General features: G+C 43.0%; 1 non-coding gene across 1 annotated transcript; it reads right to left on the reverse strand.

Annotated features, from left to right (window-relative positions):
• Positions 1–5556: 5556 nt before the first annotated feature.
• Positions 5557–5629, reverse strand: TRNAC-GCA (transfer RNA cysteine (anticodon GCA)). Its single transcript has one exon. It is a non-coding gene; the product is annotated as a tRNA-Cys (tRNA).
• Positions 5630–10733: the final 5104 nt, after the last annotated feature.

Genomic DNA, 10733 nt, shown 5'->3' on the forward strand with positions numbered 1-10733 from the left:
AGAAGCTTATGGGGCCCTAAAAACAAGGTGCCTGTATGCCCGGTCACCCCAGTCCTGTCTGACTCTGGGCAGCCCTATGGACTGCAGCCTTCCAGACTCCTTTGTCCACCAGTAACACACCTTATGCGGCTTCCCTGGTGGCTCAGATGGTAAAGAATCTGCCTGCAATGTGGGAGACCCAGGTTCAATCCCTGAGTCAAGAAGGTCCCCTGGAGAAGGGAATGGCACCCCACTCCTGTATTCTTGCCTGGAGAACTCCATGGACACAAGAGTCTAGCGGGCTACAGTCCATAGGGTTGGATATGACTGAACAGCTAACACTTTCACTTTCAAAGATAGTCTATTGAGAATGAGGGAAATGTCAACAAGTGCCAAATGCTAAGTGCAAGTGAAAGCCACTCAGTCGCGTTTGACTCTTTGCAACCCCGTGGACTATACACTCCATGGAATTCTCCAGGCCAGAATATTGGAGTGGGTAGCCTTTCCCTTCTCCAGGGGATCTTCCCAACCCAGGGATCGAAACCAGGCCTCCCACATTGCAGGTGAGTTCTTTACTAGCTGAGCCACAGGGAAGCCCAAGAACACTGGAGTGGGTAGCCTGTCTCTTCTCCAGCAGATCTTGCCGACCCAGGAATCGAACCAGGGTCTCCTGCATTGAAGGCTGATTCTTTACCAACTGATCTATCAGGGAAGACCAAATGCTGCTAATAGGTCAAAATAAGAGAAAAACAGAATCAATGTTTTGGTAACATTGATGACTACATCAAAAACTATGCTATGGAGATCTTTCAGGTAAAAACGTTTGAATTTGCTATAGTTCCACCTTGCCTGAAGTAAAGGAGAAAGCAGATGGAATAGAATCCAAGCTTCTATGGAATGGAAGAAGATGTGTTTATTTTGCTTTAAAAATTTTTTTCTTGTGTCAGCCATGAGCTGAGTCAGAGTACTCATTCTTCCCCTGATAAGACTGCCCTCATGATCTCTGACCTAAATCAAATCCCTTACAATTATACAGTGGAAGTGACAAATAGATTCAAGGGATCAGATCTGATAGAGTGCCTGAAGAAACTATGGACAAAGATTTGTGACTTTGTACAGGAGGCAGTGATCAAGACCATGCCCAAGAAAAGGAAATGCAAAAAAGCAAAATGGCTGTCTGAGGAGGCCTTACAAATAGCTGTGAGAAGAAGAAAGTGAAAGGCAAAGGAGAAAAGGAAAGATATCCCTATTTGAATGCAGAGGTCCAGAGAATAACAAAGAGAAATAAGAAAGCCTTCCTCGGTAATCAATGCAAAGAAATAGAGAAAACAGGAGAATGGGAAAGACTAGAGATCTCTTCAGGAAAATTAGAGACACCAAGGGAATGTTTCATGCAACGATGGGCACAGTAAAGGACAGAAATGGTATGGGCCTAACAGAAGCAGAAGATAGTAAGAAGAGGTGCAAGAATACACAGAAGAACTATACAAAAAGATCTTCATGACCCAGATAACCACGATGGTGTGATCACTCATCTAGAGCCAGACATCTTGGAATGTGAAGTCAAGTGGGCCTTAGGAAGCATCACTATGAACAAAGCTACTGGAGGTGATGGAATTCCAGTTGAACTATTTCAAATTCTAAAAGATCATGCTGTGAAAGTGCCACACTCAATATGTCAGTAAAATTGGAAAGCTCAGCAGCGGCCACAGGACTGGAGAAGGTCACTTTTCATTCCAATCCCAAAGAAAGGCAATGCCCAAAATGCTCACACTACCGCACAATTGCACTCATCTCACATGCTAGTAGGGTAACGCTCAAAATTCTCCAAGTCAGGCTTCAACAGTACTTGAACTGTGAACTTCCAGACATTCAAGCTGGATTTAGAAAAGGCAGAGGAACCAGAGATCAAATTGCCAACATCTGTTGGATCATCGAAAAAGCAAGAGAGTTCCAGAAAAATATCTACTTCTGCCTTTGACTGTGTGGATCACAACACACTGTGGAAAATTCTGAAAGAGATAGGAATACCAGACCCCCTGACCTTCCTCCTGAGAAATCTGTATGCAAATCAAGAAGCAACAGTTAGAACTGGACATGAAACAACAGACGGGTTTCAAGTCGGGAAAGGAGTAGGTCAAAGCTTTATATTGTCACCCTGCTTATTTATATGCAGAGTACATCATGAGAAATGCTGGGCTGGATAAAGCACAAGCTGGAATCAAGATTGCTGGGAGAAATATCAATAACCTCAGATATGCAGATGACACCACCCTTATGGCAGAAAGTGCAGAGGAACTAAAGATCCTCTTGGTGGAAGTGAAAGAGGAGAGTGAAAAAGTTGGCTTAAAACTCACCATTCAGAAAACTAAGATCATGGCATCTGGTCTCATCACTTCATGGGAAATAGATGGGGAAACAGTAGAAACAGTGAGAGACTTTTTTTGGGGGGGCTCCAAAATTACTGCAAATGATGACTGCAGCCATGAAATTAAAAGACACTTGCTCCTTGGAAGAAAGGTTATGACCAACCTAGACAGCATATTAAGAAGCAGAGATATTACTTTGCCAACAAAGGTCCATCTAATCAAAGTTATGTTTTTTCCAGTAGTCATGTATGGATGTTGTGTTCGATGGAGAGTTGGACTATAAAGAAAGCTGAGTGCTGAAGAATTGATGGTTTTGAACTTTGGTATTGGAGAAGACTTTTGAGAGTCCCTTGGACTGCAAGGAGATCCAACCTGTCCATCCTAAAGGAAATCAGTCCTGAATATTCATTGGAAGGACTGATGCTGAAGCTGAAACTCCAATCCTTTGGCCACCTGATGCGAAGAGCTGACTCATTGGAAAAGACTCTGATGCTGGGAAAGATTGAAGGTGGGAGGAGAAGGGGGCAACAGAGGATGAGATGGTTGGATGGCATCACCGACTCAATGGAGCTTTGTTTAAGTAAGCTCCGGGAGTTGGTGATGGACAGGGAAGCATGGCGTACAGTGTCCATAGGGTTGCAAAGAGTCAGACACAACTGAGTTACTGAACTGAACTGAGCTGATGATAACTGAGTGTTGGCAGGACTCCGCTCTTTGTATAACTGAGGCAGCCTCCAACACATACAAGCTGGAAGTAGGTGCTGCCTTGGGGTCTGACTCTGACCACGGGCATGCTTGGGGTGGGAGTGCCCTGGAGTCACCCTGGCGTCACCCTGGCAGCCCAGCTAGAGCAACGGCAGTTTTCAACCAGCTGCCTCTGCACCAGGGCTGGGAGCAAACAAGTCTGTATGTGCACTCGTCGAGGGCAGAATCTGTTTCTTACGCTCTCCGGGAAGACTCATTGGTTTTCAAATCATCCAAGCAGACTCATCTTCCTGGTGCCAGGCCCCAGGTGCCAGAATCAAATCCTTTATTCCTAAGGGAAGTCCTCCAGATATGTGATATACCCCTTCACTTCTGGGTCACCCACTAGAGATGTGGTTTCTGAATAGATCACTTCTTCTCCCCTCCTACTAGACTCTGCATGATTCTTCCTTTATTGCCCTGGTTCTAGAAGAGACATTCTGCTAGTCTTCTGGTGGTTCTCCGTGAGAACTGCCCTAACTGTAGATGTAGTTCTCATGTGTTCACAGTGGGGAGGTGAGCCAGGGTCTTCCTGTTCCATCATCCTGATCCCCCTCCTTCATTTCTTGATATAGAGAAGAGCTTTGACCTTATATCAGTGATAAAATTATCAAAATTTTCACCAAGAGAATCCTTAAATATTGAAATTTACTACATATTTGCGACACTCTGGAACTCTCTTTATTGATAGTTGGCATGGCTAACAAGAATGAAACTTTCTTTAAATGTTGCTACTAAGATCCATATATATCTAAAAAATATTATGACAACTTAGTTAAGAATAATTACTGCATTGATATTAGTGATATACACTGTGAGTGGCCTTTGATTCTTTAGGGTTTTATTTTTCCGAAATAGATCACAATGTAGTACATAGAAAATTACCCTGTAGACAATAACTTGAGCATGACTTTCATTTGAGGTCTATTTATTTGATTTTTAGTGGTCTTTCAAATTTTTTAAAAACAAAAACACACATGGAAAACTGAAGTCGTATGGATTTTTATGGTGAAATGGAGATCTCAAAGGCTTTTTCTTTCTGGCCTTGACTGCTTTGAGCTATTATTTACAACTGGACAAGCTCTGTTTAAAAGCCGAGGTGACACAAACCCCACAATAACAAGTTGTCCACAGATGTATGATAATTCGAGCATGACTTGTTTCTGAATACTCTCTCCAGACTGTTGCATTTTCTTTTCTGGAAATCTCTGTTTGATACTCAGAAACAGCAAATGTGAAAGAGAATTGATGAATTTCATTATATCTGTGATTTCTGTATGCATGAGTCATGATCCCAGCATCCCCTGTCTTCTAGGAAACATTAGCTCCACAGAGTATAGATGCCTGCAAGCTCCATGTTGCTTTTATTTGTCATGTCAGTTCCTTGAGGGACACGACTAATATTTTGATATCCACCATGATGACTGAAATGCATGTAGCAATGCCAAATCATATTTGGGGAGTAAATGCATGACTTGATGCCAAACTCAGCACAAAGATGAGATTGCAAGAAGTCATGTATTAACTGTTATTGCTCACAGCTGTTTTCTCATTGGTACTACTAAACGTGTCATTGACAAAATAAATACTGTATCCTAGGGAAGTAAAGCTTCATCTTGTCCTCTGGGCCCCCACAAACAAACCCATACTTTGGAATTTATATCTACATCAGTCAATCCATTACACTTTCTTGAATGTATTGGAAGCATATGGTTGAGTGACTCAGAACCAAGACTTGGCACTGAAACAGATCAAGCCATTTCCAATTGTATGTTCTTGAGAAGTCCCTCAATCTCTCTAGGACTCAGTTTCCTGAAATGCAAAATGAGGAATAATATTAATAACATATACCTCACTAGGTACTTGTAAAAACTAAATGAGTTCATATATGGAAAGTGCTAAACACTGTAGCCAGTAAAGTCTAAGTGCATAATGGATGTGATTATTACCCAGTAGCATGGGCTTCCCAGGTGGAACTTCTGGTAAAGAACCCACCTGAATTATGCAGGAGACATAATAGATGTGGGTTGGATCCATGGGTGGGGAAGATCCCCTGGAGGAGGGCATGGCAACCCACCCCAGTGTTCTTGCCTGGAGAATCCCGCGGACAGAGAAGCCTGGCGGGCCACAGTTCATGGGGTGCAAAGAGTCAGACACGACTGAAGCGCCTTAGCATGCACACCCTGAGGCCAGCAACATTCTGCAGTGAGTGCAAGGAGCCACACTCGGGCTCTGCCTCCAACACATAGCCATCTTGGTTGAATGAGGCAGATATGCACATAAGCAAACAAAATCCAAAAACCCAGTGAGGAAGTTCTATTGCACAGCATAAAGTGAAGCGAAGTCGCTCAGTCGTGTCCGAGTCTTTGAGACCCGGTGGACTGTAGCCTACTAGGCTCCTCTATCCATGGAATCTTCCAGGCAAGAATACTGGAGTGGGTTGCCATTTCCTTCTCCAGGAGATCTTCCCGACTCAGGGATCGAACCCGGGTCTCCTGCATTGCAGGCAGACGCTTTAACCTCTGAGCCACCGGGGAAGCCCATTGCACAGCATAGGGAATGGTTATTATCTACTTTCAGAGAAGAGAAAAATCAAAGAAAATAGAAGTCAGAATAGGAAACACAGAGAAGGCGGAATGTGAATCGGGCCATAAACAATGAGCAGAATTCCAATACACCGAGTTAGAAATGTGGGTCGAGGGAAAAGCACTAAGAAAAAGAGAAGTGTGTGAGCAAGGGCGGAGGAGCAGGGAGCACAGCAGGTGTAGTGGTGGCTGAGCAGAAAAAGGGCTCTTTCTGGAAGCAGATAGATCTGTTCATCTACAAGGGGATTCTAAAGAGAAGAGAGGATAAAAAACAGCAAGTGTCTATATTTACTATGAAACTAACAGTTGTTATAGCATATTGCGGTAGGACAATGGAAGAAAAAAATTATGTTGACGAAAACTGAGTCTGTATCAATCAATTCAGTTCAGTCACTCAGTTGTGTCTGACTCTTTGCGACCCCATGGACTGCAGCACGCCAGGCTTCCCTGACCACCACCAACTCCTGGAGCTTGCTCCAACTCATGTCCATGGAGTCAGTGATGTCATGTATATCATGAGTCTGTATATCATGTATTAATACTCTGCTATGTTGAGTCGCTCAGTCTTGTCTGACTCTTTGCCACCCCATGGACTGTAGCCCACCAGGCTTCTCTGTCCACGAGGATTCTCCAGGCAAGAATATTGGAGTGGGTTGCATGCCCTCCTCAAGGGAATCTTCCCAACCCAGGGATCAAACTGGGGTCTCCCGCATTGCAGGCAGATTCTTTATCATCTGAGCCACCAGGGAAGTCCATGTTAATACCACTAACACCGAATTAAGGCACGATGACCAGTCAGTCGTAGCACCAGCTTGTCTGAGGACTGAGCACCTACAGAGACTTTGAGACTGGGATACCCTTTACCATTGGCCCCAGTGGGGTACTGGGACTGAGCCCTCACATCCCATATGAATCTGTCCTTGGAGCTGGGTCCCTACAGGAACGGCATGGGACTGACAAGGAAGCTCTCTAAACAGAGGCGATCCCTGAGCTGACAGAGGAATAAGGCCCCCATCCCCAAAAGAGCATGCAGACAACACAGCACAGCGCCTACCAGAGCCACCGGTACCTTTAAAGGCACCAAATACACAATAGTGAGATGGTGATTTATGGTCTAGTGTAACTATTTCACTCCCATTTTTCCTGCCCTCACTTTAGGACTCTGCTCTGTACAGGGTTGCAATGGGAAAAAATTAAAACGAGATGGGCAACTGAATTGGAGTAAAACAAATGACACCTCTACCAAAGTTTCTTGAAAATATCAAGTGTGCTTACAATTCATGCACAGTAAAATCTTTTAAAATCTTTTTCCCCATTTCTTTCCTCCTTAGTATCTCTTATAGACTTCCCCAATGGCTCAGTGGGTAAAAGAATCCACCTGCAATGCAGGAGATGCATGTGACATGGGTCAAATCCTTGGGATGGAAAGATCCCCTGAAGAAGAAAATGGAAACCCACTCCAGTATTCTTGCCTGGAAAATCCCATGGACAGAGTCTGATGGACTAGAGTCCATGGGGTCGTAAGAGTCAGACACGACTGATCAGCTAAGCATACAAGCACGTAGTATCTCGTATAAACATCACCTGCCCCCAGTTACCTCCCCTGACTCCTATATGAATATCAGCCACCCCGATCCCCTGCCCTGACTACTATTATCAGTTCAAACCTGGCCCCGCTGCTGTGGTTTCCCTCTTTGCACGTCTGTTCCAGGCTCAGCCATTGCAACTCTCCTTGCCATCAGTGAACATCATCTCTGCCAGTTTGTGTTCCTCTCTGATCTCCTTCCCACCACTACTCCAGATTTTTACAGCCAGTGTCCAAGAGCACATGTAACAGACACAATCTCATGCTGAAGGTTAGTTCATTATTTCCTCTCTAATACCTATTATGCTCCTAACACTCTATCTATTACTGCAATGGCCCTGTAATCCCCTTGTAGAGTTGCTCTCAATAGATACTAAATGAACATATCAGACACCTCTCAGCCTGCAGCTTACTCCAGCAGTTTCGGTGGCAGTCAGTTCTGCATGGGTATAACTAACTGCAACCGCTTCTGCTGTATCATCTGCGCTTGTCATCAGCCTCTCGCCTTCTCTAACGCTGTGAACTGGGACACCTGTGAGCGTGACTCCCATTCATTCATGAACGATGGGGGAAACAAGAGCATTAAAACTCCAAGGGGCCACCCAGGACGAAAGACAGATGGCAGCTGGTAAATAAATACTCTTTCTCCAGAGGACAATTCTGCGGCACACCCTATATGGGTCATCAGGAAGACCTTGTGGAATTGACTTCCGGTTACCAGCAATGGGGAACCATTTGAGGCCACAATCATAGACTGGCTCTGCCTCTGTCCCTGCTCTCCCTGTTCTGATCCTTGGGACGACTTCCTCCCTCAAAAACTTTCTTACACAGATTCTTGTCTCAGGCTCTACTTTCTGGAAGAAACTCAGAAGAGGCAAAGGCAATGAGTGAATAAATGGAGGAATGAATGAAAGTTGAGTGAGTATAGGAGAGAACTGTACGGTGGGATAATTTCCCTGTAAAATCGAGGAAACTGTAAGAATTCCCTTATTACTTGAGATGCAGAAACAGCTTCCTTGTTCTATTGTCCTATCAAACATTTTAAACACTTTAAATATAAGGAAAATGAATATTTCCATCTAGACTGCTTAGTATTTCTAGACATCATGAGTGTGTCTGTCAAATTCTGCCTAATGTTTGCATGTGTTTATGGTACATGCGTATTTGCGTAGGCAAGAAGGAAAAAGGTTAGATGTGTTTTATAGAGCTTTTGCAAACACTGATGAGTTAGAAGCACAAATTTAATCACTGTCCATCCCTTTACAGAAAGAAACGGTAAATCAAAACAGCCTGGGACAATATAAATTAACTCTTGGAATTTTTATAAACTACCACGTGCTTTTGCACATTTACATAGGAAGCAAACTTTCATTAGATTAGAAAAATTATCAAAAATTTTGCAGGCTTATTTCAAAATGCTCCTTTCAAATCACTCATTGAGAGAGAATTAATTTTCTTACTCTTTTGAAACTGGTAATGGGCGAACTCACACATGCCATTTTCAGCTAGGATAACCATCTTATTTCAATGGGATCTGATGCTAATTTCCAGGGGTACCCATCCTCCCCTCTTCTCACACCATGCAAGCTATTTCATCTCCCACATTTACCAGCCCTGCTATCTGGGTATGCCTTTTAGTTCACTGAATTGAAAACATTAAAATTACTTCTGAAATCACACTATAAGGTCAGCTATTAAGACAATCCTCTATTGAAATGTCTATTCAATTTTAGAGATAAGAACGGAACTATGAATTCCCGTGTGTGCTGGTTGGGAGGGCAGGGCTCTACCTGCCTTCCGGCTAATCCCCAAATATCTGACAGTTGCTATATGTGAATCACTGTGTTAGATCTGCCACAATTACAAAGACCTCCAGTAATCCCTCTCCCATGGTGAATTCCTCTTACACAGAGGATAATGTCCTGAGACTTTATGAGTCACCTCTGCTGCTTCTCACTGGGGCTACCTGGGGCTTCTGTCTTTGTTCCAAATTAGTGGGAAATGGAGAAAGTTATCTCCCTTTGTCCCTTCTTCTGTTTCTCTCTTTTTACTTCCTTTTTCATCTCTCTCCATCCATCCTTTTGCTCTTGAAGAATAAAGTCTTGAGGGGCAGACCTAAGAGTTTCAGCAAAATTTGTGTGGCCAGAGAACTCCCCTGATTGAGAAACGGTTAGCTCCATAGATTCTGACAGATCAGGGCTAAAGGAAAGCTTTGAGTCTAGAGGGCTAGAGCAGCCACATCTATCGGAGCAGGGATGGGAGGCAGGGGGCAGGCTCTGGGTGGCGCAGTTGTAAGGACAAGTGCTAATAGCAGAGGAGACTCGCTCACAGGAGGACGCATCACCGGTGACACACACCAGCATGGGAGCAGAAATCGGAAATATTTCCACATTCCTGTGCTTGATGGGTCTGCTCCTAGGATGTCTCCCAGAATCTAAGAGCTCTTACGTCTGATGCAACACCATCTCAACTTTCATCAAAGGGGGTGTGGAAGAGCTGTATGAAGCCTGTCCTCTAATAGTAACATTGATAGAAGTCAGAGGAAGAAATGGAATAACTCATATTTGATGTGTTTTATGGAAACTTTGGAATAAAATGATAAATGATTTTTCAACTTTTCTGATACTTGCATTTAAAAAAAAAGTTTCACATAATGGTTGAAGGAGTCAATGGCATTGAGTAACTGACATTATCAGACACTAGGTTTTATCTTTTGGACAGAAGACAAATCAATTTCAAAGTATCTCAAAGCATTGGAGGTTATATCTTCCAACAAGGCTAAAAAGTATCAAGATGCTTGCAAATTTGAAATAAAGCAGATTATAAAAACCAGAATACTTTTGGTTAAACCTTCAAAACTTAAGGCCATCCCAGTAAAACCTGATCTCTCTTCAAGAGAAAAATTTAACTTTAATTTATGCAACAAATATTCATTGAGTATCTCCTATGTGCCAGGCACATACTTCTTAGTTGCTAGATGATTCACAATGATCTTAGAAAGACCCACAGGGAGGCTTTAACAAGCATAATTTATATCTTGGCTTGTTTTTTTTTTTTTTTCAACCAGAAGAATATGGAAAATAATTTCAAGAAAACCTGAAATACATAGAAACATACAAACAAGCAGGCTAGGAAATTAGTCTATAAGGGCACACCTATGAAAGAGACCAATTGTTCCCCTCTGCGACATTCGAACCTTTCTTTCTTCTCTCTTCATTTTTATGGTCACCATGGTAAAAAGGCAGTAGCAGCAACATCCCGGGGTCAAAGGCAATTGAGAATTAGTTTCATAATATTCATCATTACTCATTTCAGATGCTTAAAATGTATTGTTACCCATTGTTTAACATGCAGTCTTTAAGGAAACGAAAAAAAAAATTAAGCAGAGTTAAAATGTTTTTCCTGTAAACTTACTCTTAGAAAGTCTTAATTTCTCCTCCTTCTTAGGGTTTTGGGGACCCTTTCCTCTAA

The sequence above is a fragment of the Muntiacus reevesi genome, chromosome 4 (genome assembly GCF_963930625.1).
Source record: "Muntiacus reevesi chromosome 4, mMunRee1.1, whole genome shotgun sequence".
In the NCBI taxonomy this organism is placed as follows: Eukaryota; Metazoa; Chordata; class Mammalia; order Artiodactyla; family Cervidae; genus Muntiacus; species Muntiacus reevesi.